The sequence below is a fragment of the Python bivittatus genome, unplaced genomic scaffold (assembly GCF_059951505.1).
Source record: "Python bivittatus isolate LINGU-HERP-01145 unplaced genomic scaffold, Pbiv_v1 ctg000330_np1212, whole genome shotgun sequence".
In the NCBI taxonomy this organism is placed as follows: domain Eukaryota; kingdom Metazoa; phylum Chordata; class Lepidosauria; order Squamata; family Pythonidae; genus Python; species Python bivittatus.
Genome location: NW_028277058.1, coordinates 31545481 through 31558948, shown reverse-complemented (window position 1 = coordinate 31558948; position 13468 = coordinate 31545481). Strand labels below are relative to the sequence as shown.

The window sequence follows — 13468 nt, the reverse complement described above, 5'->3', positions numbered from 1 at the left end:
AAATAAATTAGTTAGAAGAATCCAACATGCCCTTATAACAAGCAAAGTGAAGATCTGAAAACAACACATATAAAGAGGGACCATATATACGAAGAACCAATTTACCAAAAAATTGTGAATAAAGATAGCTTGAAATTGTAGAAATGTTTTCAGAAAGGTTAAAGCTCAGTAGTAAAGGAAAAGCAGAGCTTCTCAATTCCTGTTTTGGTTCAGTGTTTCACAAGGAGAAAGTGTGTTGCACAAGGCAATTGTAAAGAGCAGGATAAAAGGGCAGGAATGTAGTTTGAATCTGATTGAAACACAGCCTGGGAATACTTTTTTATTCTGAATGACTTTAAATTTCTAGGGTCTGTTTAGGAAGTAATAGGTACTCTCTCTTTACAGCATTCTTCCCTAGTGTGGTATCTTTCAGCTAGATTATTGCTCCTCTTATCCCCACAAAGCATACTCTTTCTCTAACTAGAATAGTTTGCATTTTCTTCCCACAATGTATCTAGAAATAAAAATTACCAGTTAACCTACCTATCTCTCTGAGGCCATTACAATACTGTAGTAAAACTCTTGATTAACCATAAGTTTTTGTCAATCAATCCATGCTGTTTTTCTATTTCTTTTTACTTTCTCTAGGCACATGTTAAAGGGCTGCTTTTAAGTGTGATCAGGGGAAAAACTAGGAACTGGGGTTCACACTTCTGTAGTTGCCACAAGAACTACTCCATAAGAATAGCTACAGCTAGATCCTTTAGGTTTTGATTTTTAGTTAGTTATGAATAAAATTGTGCAGTCACTATACAGCTAAAAACAGAACAGATCCAACAGTTACAATCTTTTCCACAAACAGAGGATTTTTCTTTGGTACAGATGAACAAGACAAGGAATAAAACCAACTACTGTGCATTAGTGTAACCAGTGGGTGTTAGCACATGGCAATTATGGACTAGCAGACTCAATTAATTGCTATGTAAAATTATTTTGGATTGCTTTTCATGTTCTTATGACATCCAAATGAAAGAGATTTTTCTTTTTCCTTCCTCTTTGCTGGAGCCAATGGTCCTGCATAACTATTGTCCTGTCTCTTTTTAGGGAAGTTGATGGAGAGGGTGGTCGGGATTCAATATTCTCTTCCCTTCTGTATAACATCTACAGGAAACTCTAGATGAAGTCATCCATCAATTTGGGATCAGGTATCACCAGTATGCTGATGATACCCAGTTGTTAATCTTGACCCCAGGCTGACCAGGTGATGCCATTGAAGTCTTAACTCATTACTTGGAGGCTGTGCAGGTCTGGATGGGGGAAAGAGCACACTCAGCCTCAATCTTGACAAACCCAAGTGGCTATGTCTGTTTAGTTCACTCCCCCACTTGTCAAGATATTCCATTGTTAACTCTCAATGGGGTAGTAGTTCCCCATTCAAGACTTGCACTGTACACAATCTGGGGGTCCTTTTGACTCTTAGCTCCTGTTTGATGAGTAGGTGGCTACTGTAACCAAGATGAATTTTGCACAGCTTCATCTTGTGCGTTAATTGGGCCCTTTCCTGGATCAGGAGGGTCTTCAGAAAGTCACTTGGACTATACATGGAGCTGCCCTTGAGGATGATCCAAAAGCTATAGCTGGTCCAGAATGCAGCAGTGTGGGCGATATTGTGAATGGCACATTATGTTCATGTGACCCTGCTACTCTGTGAGCTTCACTGGTTACTGTTGCAATTCAAGGTGCTGGTTATCACCCTTAAAGCCTTTTGTGGCATACGGCCTAATTATATGAAAGACTGCTTATCTCCACATGCTTCTGCCTGTCTGAGGTGAGCAAGCAGAGAGGGTGACCTCCTGGTCCTGTCTGTCAAATAAGGTCTCGTAGAACCCAGGAGGTACGCCTTCTCAGTTGCAGTGCCTACCCTCTGGAATGATATTCCCCCAGAGATACATGTAGCTCCCATGCTTATGACATTCCATAAATCCTCAAAATGTGGTTTTTCTCCCAGGCCTTGGGTTAAGATTGTTGTGTATATTTGTGTACTGTAAATATTTCAGCTGGTGAAAAAAAGTTCTGATAAAATAGATTTTCTTATTGAATTGCATGTGTTTTTGTTCATAAGAAAGTACTTCAATGACTATTTACATTAAAGGAATTTTGGTGGTAAGCAAATTATTAGTGGACATAATTTGCTGATAAGCACTTGCAACATTAGCCCATATACTCTACTATTTGTTGGATACACATTTAAAAAAACCCCAACAACTCTGTATCTTACATACAATACAGGTAAAATAGTATAATAAGTTGGATCCCTGCAATGAATCTTGTGGCATTTTAAAGACTGAACAGATTGGACTATAATCTGTTTTACCAGATATGTTAAGTATTATGCTGAACATTTCTATCTATACAGTGTATGAATGAGTAATTATTATTGGAAAATTACTGGGAGTAATTTCTAATTTAATCTGCATCCAGCACATGCTCAATCAGTCCTATGTCCAGATCAGAGCAAGCACACATGCCACTCAGTTCAGCTAGTCAAAAATATAGCTTGATGCTTATTTATTAAATATCAGCAAAGTTCAAAAACACTTGACTGACAAAATGGGGCAAAAGGCATGCAAAAAGAGGGAGAGGAGCATGAAGAGGCAAGAGATAAAAGGGCACAACTTAATATCAACAATGTACATTATTTATTATCTAAGGTACAGAATTTTCCAGAGCCACTGGAAACAATATTGTGGACAATTAGCATGGACAGTCCCAAACAGTATAGCGGCCTTTGGTTATTCCAGCTTTAGCCCTGTTGTGTACATAATGGCTGCAGAATATAGATGAAAAGTAGGACACACACAGGATTCATCTTTTATTCTGCACTATGATGGGGAAGATGTATACAATATTCCATTTATCATAATCTCCACGCACTGAATTGTGTACCATGATGGGTTATACTGTTGTGTGCTGTTTCATGCACTGTGTCCCAATGCTTCTCAGCCTAAGGAAGCAGTCCCTGAGCAATGGCTTGGCAAGCACATCTCCATAACATCCATTGGGCACTACTTCAGTTTTACTTGCCCCTTTTCTTGCATGTCCTTCACATGGTGCAGTTTAACATTTACATGTTTCATATTGGATCTTGTGTTGGCTCACTGACTTTTTTTAGAATTAATTTTTATTGAAGAATTTTACACAATTATAAAAGCAGTACAATTTTAAGAAAACAAAAAAGAGTAAAAAATAGTGAATAGATAAAAAAGAAAGAAAAAAAAAGAAGCAGCTTCCAATCTTCTTTACAGCAGTTACAAATTTATCATCTTCCTCTTTAAAGATACATAATAATTTCCTTCTTTCCATATTTTACCCTTTCTAATCATCAAATCCATAAATCACAGCTAATTTTTTCCCCATTTTCAGCAAAAAGTCCATAAAGGGTTTCCAGTTGCTAATAAATGTACTTACTGCCTTCTCCCTAATCAAACCAGTCAATGGCTCACTAACCTTTCTACTCAGCAGTCCAGCCACATTGGTTATATCAGATCTGCTCACAGATGCAATGTATATTAGCTTCACTACTGGCTATGAGGGTTGGAAGTGGGAGGCACTGTTGCAGTGGTTCGCCTACTTCCTCGGTGGTCAGTCTCAATCAGTATTGACAGGAGAGTAGAGATCACGCCCACAGCCCGTAACTTAGGTTACTATAATGTGCTGTACATGAGGCTATCCTTGAAGACCATCCAGAAGTTACAGTTGGTATAAAATGCAACGAGCAATAATGGGCACTTTACATTACACGCATGTGTCACCGCTGCTAGGTGAGCTGTACTGATTGTCAGTAGGCTTCCAACTGCAATTTAAAGTGATGGTCACCACCTATATCGCCCTTCATGGTACAGGACCTGATTATCTGAGGGACTGCCTATCTCCAATTGTTTCTGTCTACTTGGTACATTCAGGCAGAGTGGATGTACTCCAGGTTCCTTCAATTAAATATTGCTATCTTGTGGGACTGAGGAAGCACGCCTTCTCTGTTGTAACCTCTGCCCTCTGGAATAGCATCCCCCCAGAGATGTGGATGGTATCCACTCTCCTGGAGTTCCAGAAATCCCTTAAGACCAGGCTTTGTTCCCAGGACTGGGGTTAATGTGGTTGCTATGTATTGGTAGGGCCCCACCTTATTTTTGTAGTGCTTATTGTTCTAGTTGTTTTAGTTTGGGTTACTTGTTTATGTGGGTTTAAACTGTTTTAATTGTTTTTACTGTTTTTTTCTGGATTTAGTAAACCACTCAGTCTTCTGGAGTGGGTGACCATAACAAATCTGATAAATTAAATTAAATTAAATTAAATTAAATTAAATTAAATTAAATTAAATAATTAAATTAAATTAGCTTTCCCATAACTGTCCTGTACTGCTCATTACTTGCCAACTTGCTATGGTTTCCTTGTTTGTTAAGGTATCTGACTTCCATGGGTGTATTAAACTTCTTTTCCTCACTGAGACCTAGAAACTTTATTAGATCCATTATCTTTTGTGTTTGTGCAAGTACATTCCACTTTTATCCTTTTTTATTTCAGTTGCAAGACAGTGGCTAATGCCCCCCAAGTTGTTTTATTTCTACTTTATTTATCTGCACGCTGTCTCTTTTGTCCTCTGCACATTCAGACAGATCATCAACATAACAGAGAATATACATGCATCTTCCATTTTTAACTCTTGTATTATAAACATGGATCAGTACTTCCCTGTTCAAAGCATGCATTTTATAATTTTTGATTTAGTTTTTTCAGACCATGTTTGCTTACTTGCTTTACCCATATATGGATTTTTGGAATTTATATACCAGTTCCCCCCCCCCAGCTCTTCAAAATATGATGGCTGGCAGATATGTAGATATCTAGACATTTAAAGAATTTAAAAATATTACAAAATGTAAAAAGCATACTGTGTTGGTATGGTGCAAGCTATATACTTTAACTTTAGTCATAAATGATGCCTATAATGTACCTCAGGTACCACCATTCCACATGGGGCTTCTGGGGGAGTAATGGCGGATTGAGAATGGCTCCGTTTTTGTGGAGCCGACAGCTGTGGCAGTTACAGGAGCTGAGGAAGGTCTGGCTTTTCAGAACTATCTCTGGATAAAGGGGATGTCTGGATAACCCATAAGAACTCCTTACAGAGGCTCCCTGTAAAGAGATCGTAAATTTGCGATCCCCAGCAGGTTGAGGACTCTGGGAGTCGTGGGAAACATCGAGCCCAAGCAACAGTGCAGAGCCTTCAGAAGGACACTAGATTTGCTTTCAGTTCCTCTTTTAATTACTATTGGAAACTACTTATTTGTGTTTTATTTGGAGATTAAAAACCTTCTGAAAGGCAAGTTGCTGCACACCAGGAGAATTCCTTCTATCCTGGAAGAAAGAATATTTAAGTAAGCCTTAAGGTTAAAAAGAAAAACTTTTAACTTTTAGAAAACAGCAAAAGTGTGCTAAGAATATGGACTGGACAGTTAAGGGGCCAGATGGATCTGAAAGAATAGTTTCTATGGATTGTTCTGAATTTTATAAAAATACAGCTGATGATTTTGGAATTAACTAAGAAATTTTATAGGGGGAAAGTTTCTGTTCTGAAAATAAAAGATAAGACTGGGCTTTGAAGGTTAACAAGAGGGAACCAATTAAAGGAAAAGGCACTTGTTAGCATAATGGAGGAATACTGTCTTACTACCAAAGAATTTAAATTTGTTTAGAAACAATGTGTTCAGGACTTATTCCTAAAACTGGATCTAAAAGAGGTTATAGAAAAAGAAAAGATTCCACTGGATAAAACAGAAGCTGATGATGATTTGAATAAGGATTTTAAAATGGACTTTAAAAAATTGCTAGACTATAAAAGAGATATGGAAGATATGCAAAAAGATCTTTGGATGTGAAAATGGATTTAAAAATGTTTGACTGCAAGGAGAAAGAAATTGTAATGGATGTATAAACTTTCCTGGTTGATGTTTTAATAGTTAAAGGGGATATCCAGATCATAAATCAGAAGAGTGACTTGGGGAGTTATTTTACTTTGGATCCACAGAAGGGAAACACTAAATCTCTGAAGCTGTTTTTGAAAACAGGGAGAAAATAAGAGATTTTTATCTGGGACCTTATTTGAAGAAGTGACTGAGCCTCTTAAAAAGAAGACAAAGGAGTTCAAAGTGGGCTTATCGGATCAGGATTAAACTGTATAAGTTCTGATTTTGGGTTGTTATTATTGGAATCTTATTTTTTTCTGACCAGGATTGTAAGACATTGATTTACAGATGTAAAAGGGATTTATTTGACTTAGTTTAAACTATATACAGTACTGTGCAAAAGTTTTAGGCAGGTGTGAAAAAATGCTGTAAAGTAAGAATGCTTTCAAAAATATATATATATTGTAATTGTTTATATTTATCAGTTTACAAAATGCAAAATGAGCAAACAAGAAAAACCCAAATCAAACCAATATTTGGTGTGACAACCCTTTGGCTTCAAACCAGCATCAATTCTTACACTTGCACAAAGTCAGGGATCTTGTAGGATTTGAGTCAGGTGTTTGATTAACCAATTATACCAAGCAGGTGCTAATGATCATCAATTTCATATATAGGTTGAAACACAGTCATTAACTGAAACAGAAATGGCTGTGGAAGACAGTTTCATGTCACAGGTCATACACCATGGCAAGACTGAGCACAGCAACAAGACACAAGGTAGTTCTACTGCATCAGCAAGGTCTCTCCCAGGCAAACATTTCAAAGCAGACTGGGGTTTCAAGATGTTCAAGCTCTTTTGAAGAAGCACAAAGAAACGAGCAACGTTGAAGACCGTAGACACAGTGGTTGGACAAGGAAACTTAATGCAGCAGATGGAAGACACATCATGTTTACTTCTCTTCGACATCGGAAGATGTCCAGCAGTGCCATCAGCACAGAACTGGAGGAAACCAGTTGGACCCAGGTACACCCATCTACTGGAGAAGTCTGGCCAGAAGTGGTCTTCATGGAAGAATTGCGGCCAAAAAGCCATACCTCTGACGTGGAAACAAGGCTAAGCGACTCAACTATGCACGAAAACATAGGAACTGGGGTGAAGAAAAATGGCAGCAGGTGCTCTGGACTGATGAGTCAAAATTTGAAATATTTGGCATAGCAGGAGGCAGTTTGTTCGCTGAAGGGCTGGAGAGCGGTACAATAATGAGTGCCTGCAGGCAACAGTGAAACGTGGAGGTTCCTTGAAAGTTTGGGGCTGCATTTCTGCAAATGGAGTTGGAGATTTGGTCAGGATCAATGGTGTCCTCAATGCTGAGAAATACAGGCGGATACTTATCCATTATGTCATACCATCAGGAAGGTGTGTGATTGGCCCCAAATTTATTCTGCAGCAGGACAACGACCCCAACCAAACATACAGCCAATGTCATTAAGAACTATCTTCAGCATAAAGAAGAACAAGGAGTCCTGGAAGTGATGGTTAGGCCCCCACAGAGCCCTGATCTCAACATCATCGAGTCTGTCTCGGATTACCTGAAGAGACAGAAAGATTTGAGGCAGCCTACATCCACAGGAGATCTGTGGTTCTCCAAGATGTTTGGAATAACCTACCTGCCGAGTTCCTTCAAAAACCGTGTGCAAGTATACCTAGAAGAATTGATGCTGTTTTGAAGGCAAAGGGTGGCCACGCCAAATATTGATTTGATTTGGGTTTTTCTTCTATTCGCTCACTTTGCATTTTGTAAACTGATAAACATAACAGTTACAATATATATTTTTGAAAGCATTCTTACTTTACAGCATTTTTTCACACCTGCCTAAAACTTTTGCACAGTACTATATGTTACTATGACTGGTATTTCTTATGGCTATGGGGATAGTTCTTTTATGTTTTACTTATTAGAAAAAGTTGTAAGTTAAAAGGCAAAATAGAATTATTTGTCTAAGGTTAAAATATATAGTTTATTATTACTGGTAATCTTAATGCTTTTGCTGAATAAGATTGATTGAAGAATATTTTTAGTAATTTGACTATTGTTTAAAGATGAGAAATGGGAAGAAGTTTTTTCTGTAATATTAGAGAAGGTATTAAGTTACTGTAAATGCTTATATTTGTTTGGAGGGAGGGAGAAGTCACTTTCTGTACATCTTTCTCTTTTTTCTTTCTTTTTCTTTCTCTTAATATTTTTCTTTTTCTTTTTTGTATGTCTTTTTAGTTTTGTATTAGCTTATAAATATGTAAAACTTCAATAAAAATATCATACAAAAAAAGTATCTCCATTACACAGACTAACATGCTAAGCAAATGAACATCAGTGTATCCTGTTTTTCATAGTACATAGCCTTTCATTTTCATTAAGCTACTCATCTATTTCCCTTTGTATTCTATAAATCTTTTAATTAGAAACAGGTAATTAAGGACTATACTGTCAGTGAAGAAATATTTAGAATCTACTGTGGCTTGATATTACCCAAGCTAATATCTGCTACCATTTTAATTATGCCAGTCCACTCAAACTGAAGCATAAGTGAAATGCTTAATTAAGATTCTTATATAATTAAGATAATGGTCCCAATGAGTTCACACATACATACCAGAGTTTTAGTTAGAGCCACTACTAAGGTAGTTCAAAAACACGTTTCAGCGAGACATAGTATCACCTTTCACAGTGCTTCTCATGAGAGTGAATTGTCCTGAGCTCTCTGAAACTTGGAGTAGACATGTGGCTTTCTCCAGGAACATAATCTCTGGAACAGATCTCTAGATTGTATATAATTGTACAATTGTACATAATATAGAGACGTTTAACTGAACATGCACATTGTCTTATACAATATGCATATATTGTCAGAAATGGGTTTTAGTTCTATATAGAGTTTATTACAGTCACAGACCAGAGTTCAGAATAAAACATGTTAAAATAATAACACAAAACAGGATAAAAATGTTAAAATTGGTGAGTTCAACAGTGTGTATAGGTAGTATAACAGAATTTTCTATATTCAAGGAAACAAAACCATACTGATTAGAAAACAACTGTACATAAAAAAGATCAGCACTTCCCAGGTGTTTTACCAGTAAGAAGTTATAAGGGGTTGAGCTGTAGTTTCAATAGCCCCTTGTCTGCAGAGGCACAATCTGAGCTCATAGGAAAGTTTTTTATATTAGGCTTCCAAAACGATTGTGGGAAGAATGTTGAAGAATATACTGGTATAGGCTTTCACGGCCAGTATCTGTTGGGCAGTGTTGGGCTTCAGGGTTTAGTGACCGTGGTCTAGAGAACAGATTTCCTGACATTTCGCTGGCAACTATGGCTGGCATCTTCAGAGGCAAAGATGCTAGCCACAGTTTTCTAGTGCTCTTTGGAATTTGGAAATGGTTATACACATTTCATATCTATGTTTAATAAAATTTTCTGGTAGTTGATTATCAAGAGAAATTCAGCAAGTACATTTTTTCCAATATAGCAGGATAGTGATAAGACAGCCTACGCCACTGACTCTCTGTTAAGACTATAGTATCTTTAGAGGGGAAAAACACTGAACTGCATTTTGCCCAAATAGTCATTTTGCATCATAAAGGCCTCTGAAAATCGAAAGCTAATGAATCTTCTTGCATTTATTAGGTAGAAAAAAATAAAGCTCCATTGCTTTGTTAGGTCTAACCACCATTATGTAAAATGTGTGTAATAAAAGTTTCTTTAATGAACAGCATTAGGGGAGAGGTTATGACAGGTAAGGTGTGTACGTGGGAGGGTAATAAACTGCTCTCCCTTTCTCTTGCACATTATTTTTTCACTCAAATGCAACCTCCAGAAGTTTTCCACCTACTGTGTAACTTCCAACTAGCACATTTCAGCTGATTTCTGTGTAACATTTGGTGTTGCACTTACATTTTGAAATGTTTCCGGTTTTGTTTTTAAATTAATCTTGGATGGAGGGGAGGACAAAAGATTGCAGTCCTCTCATGACTAAACAAACAAATCAGTATAGTTAGTCACTAAAAGTACAATCATGCACCGTATGAAATGCTCACATAAATAGACCACTCTGGTGGAAGTTCTTTATGAGGTCAGTTAGGGACAATAATATCCACACAGGTTCCTTGATGCAAAAAGGATGTAATGGCAGTTGAAGTACTTCCCTGTCCTCCCCACGCTTGCTCCCACCCGTCATGTCTTATCATATAGTAATATGTATAATATTGTCCTATTTACATACTTATCTAGGAGATATGGCAGGCTCCCTTAGCAAATGTCTCTATGTGAGGTGTTCATGGAATACTGCCATTGGCATGCTTATTCTTCACTAAAGCTGTCAACTCTCAAATCCCAGCCATTTTTTCTAGCTTAAGAAAAGGCAGCAGCTGTATTCGCCATAAAGGGAATATGATGCAAAAGCTATAGTAAAGTGACATCTTTATCAGGGTAATTATTATCAGTGATCAAGAGTTTCCAAGAACAAAGGAAATGTCGGGTAACCAAGAATTTTAAACAAATGAGAGTGGGCTAAAAAGCTGACCCCGACGTGATTCGAACACGCAGCCTTCTGATCTGGAGTCAGACGCGCTACCGTTGCGCCACGAGGTCCTGCGGGTTTGTGTTAGCCAGAACTCTAGAACTGGCTGAATGCTACCGCTCCATGGTTTCATAGTAAAGTTTTGTGGTGGTTGAAAGGGCAGTACACACGAGAAAGAGAACCTTATTAATCTCATTATTAAACATGAATATCTATTCCGAGATTGCGAATTTTCCCAGCAGGGCCGGGTAAGGCACTGGCTGCGAGGAGCACGGGAGGTGGACAGCTATGGAGGTATAATCCTGTCTTTCGGCTCGTGACAGGGGCACATATTTTACCTTTGCGTTCCCTTCCTATTTGCTTGGTTTCTGAATTCAAGCAGCTTCTTAGGAAGCGTTCACACTTCCGTGCACCATTTACTTGCCTAGCAGGGTAGCAGGCCTTTAACACAGCAGCGCAGTTTCCTCTCCCGAGCACACGCCGCTCTGCACGGCTTTAACTACTAATAGTTCGTTAGATTCTTGCTCTGTTCGTATCCAACTACTTATAGGGTTTCTAATTAAAATTGCCAGGTATACTTACATTAAATTCGATCATTTCAGATTGCAGCACATTATTTAAAAGTGATATGGCTTATAAAAGAGAAACCTCGCTAGCTATCTCCTCGTTAGTATAGTGGTAAGTATCCCCGCCTGTCACGCGGGAGACCGGGGTTCGATTCCCCGACGGGGAGAAAAAGTACTTTTGTCTCCTATTTCACAGCCAGAGGTTACTATTACTACACTATGCTTACATTGCGAAAAATATTTTATTGTTAAGGTTGCTTCTCTCTCTTACTCATTGTGGCCATGGCGCTGTAAAAGTTTCATGCAGATGTTAATGAAAGTCTAGATAAACCTTCCCAACTTAGTACTCTCCAGATGTGTTGGACTTCAATTCCCAAACACCACCCCAATGTCTATCATCACCATTAATATTAGTTAAATTTGAAGTATTAAATGTTCACTGCAGTTTCTTGTGTTTTCCAGAAAACGAAACTTTGCAAGACCTTTTGGAACATTGTATTTTGTTAAAAACAAAAGTGCGCCAGGAGAATCTGCATGGGGCTGGGAAGTGTTGGAGAAAAACTGAGTTTCCTCTGCCCTCTTCCCTTCTCAGGTGCCCAAGTGATGAGGTTCGGGTCCATCCCTCTACTCAATCTGGACACAATTTGTGAAGGCTCCAATACCTTTAATAAAAGTCTGCAAAGTCTGGCCGGGCTCGCAAATAACGTATTTGGTGACCAGAGAAAATGGTCAAGGAAACTTATATTGATGGTTCAGATACAAGGAAATACTATGAAAGGCACTGCTTTGCCTCTGACAAGCTTCTAGTCAGATTCATCTGTCCCTGTGCTACTAAGAAACCAGAAGCCTCCTATCTGGGGCCACAGGGCCATTAGCGCTTGGCTTTCCAGTTCTTCCATCCACAACAGCAGCAGCAGCAGCGAGGACTTGCTCCCGAGGTTAACTGCTTCTTGACACCTGCAGGGGTACCTTAACCTTCTGCCTGTGAGGAAGCAACCTCCTCATTTACAGAGAAAGTGACATTAGGATAGCTGGGTAGACTTCCATCCCAGGCGCAGCCCCGTTCATCCTTCTTCTGCAGATGCAGTTTCATTCTTTATATTTTAGATCACAATTACCTGTTGCTCAGAAACCTCTGGTTTTCTCAGATTTCACAAACATCCTACTTATAGCTCAAAGTGGAATATTCCCCAGAGAGGCATTGAATCTTGAGTTATTGTCTGCATCTAGCTGTATATTTATTTACTATTACTGTAGCGTATTGTGTTATCCTTGTTGTTCATTGATTAAGCATGCCTTTGATCTTGTATTGTTCTCTGTGTATGTTGTAATTCTTGTAGACTTCTTGGAGTTAGTTCATCCAGGAGTTTCAGTAAAGCAAGCAGCAGAAAAATTTACTCCCAACTCTTCTGTCTTTGATCAGTAGAAATGAGTTTTATATTGCTTTTAAAAATTAAAAAAGGTCTTTATATTGATGAAAGCCTCTAGGGACTGCAGTGGTCTCAGATAATGACCTGCCTCCATTAGTAAATGTTGTCAACTTGGAGAAGGTTTGACACAAATTTTAAATGTAACTTCCTCATTGCGGACTTTTGAAATAATACTTGTCCTACATATATACTATTGTTTTATAACCTCATTGTTCTGACCACCACAAAACTGGTAAAGAATTCCTAGACATGGCTCAGCGTAGCATACTGCACCAAGTTAGTTATAAGACCTACTGGCTGCCATCATACAATATGCTAAACCTCATTGGTTTTAACTTCAGTTAGCAAGTTTTTTGGTGGTTAATTTATGATTCAGTACAGTCCTTCAGGAGAGCCAGTTTGACGTAGTGCAGGGCCAGATCAAGGCCAACTGATGCCCTAAGCACAGCCCTCCAACCATGGTGCCTCTTGACAGAAGCGAAACTCTCATGCCATGAGACGAAAACAAGTGGGATATCTGTTGACATCTTCAGACCAAACTTTTAAATTTTAGTCATTCACCATGCCAAAGAATTTTTATTTTTTTTTAACAACGCAGATTAAAGTCGAACAGGGCAGATAAGGACAATTACAAAAAAACTGACTAAAGCTGAGTGGGGCAGTGAAAAGGTTAAGAGCATGTTAGCTAGGAGAAAAAACTCTGTAGTCCCTCCACCTCCCTTTTGCTTAATGATTAACCCAGGGCTGGTGTAGTGGTTAAAGACACTAGATCAGAAGCTGGAGATCTATTCTTCTGGAAGCTAGGTAGGTCACTCCAGGCCCCTCATTCTCTCTCAGCCCTAGGAAAAAGGAACCTACAAAGACACTTCTGAATAGAGTTCAGTGTGTTGTGCACACCCAATCATAGAGTTTTACAGTTGTAGTGATATATATATAAGCAAAGCAGGACTCA

The 13468-nt window shown here is 38.4% G+C and overlaps 2 non-coding genes across 2 annotated transcripts; one reads left to right on the top strand and one right to left on the bottom strand.

The window, feature by feature from the left end:
- Positions 1-10519: 10519 nt before the first annotated feature.
- Positions 10520-10591, bottom strand: TRNAW-CCA (transfer RNA tryptophan (anticodon CCA)). The gene has a single exon. It is a non-coding gene; the product is annotated as a tRNA-Trp (tRNA).
- A 590-nt stretch (positions 10592-11181) lies between these two features.
- TRNAD-GUC (transfer RNA aspartic acid (anticodon GUC)) lies at positions 11182-11253 on the top strand. The gene has a single exon. It is a non-coding gene; the product is annotated as a tRNA-Asp (tRNA).
- The last annotated feature ends 2215 nt before the right edge of the window (positions 11254-13468 follow it).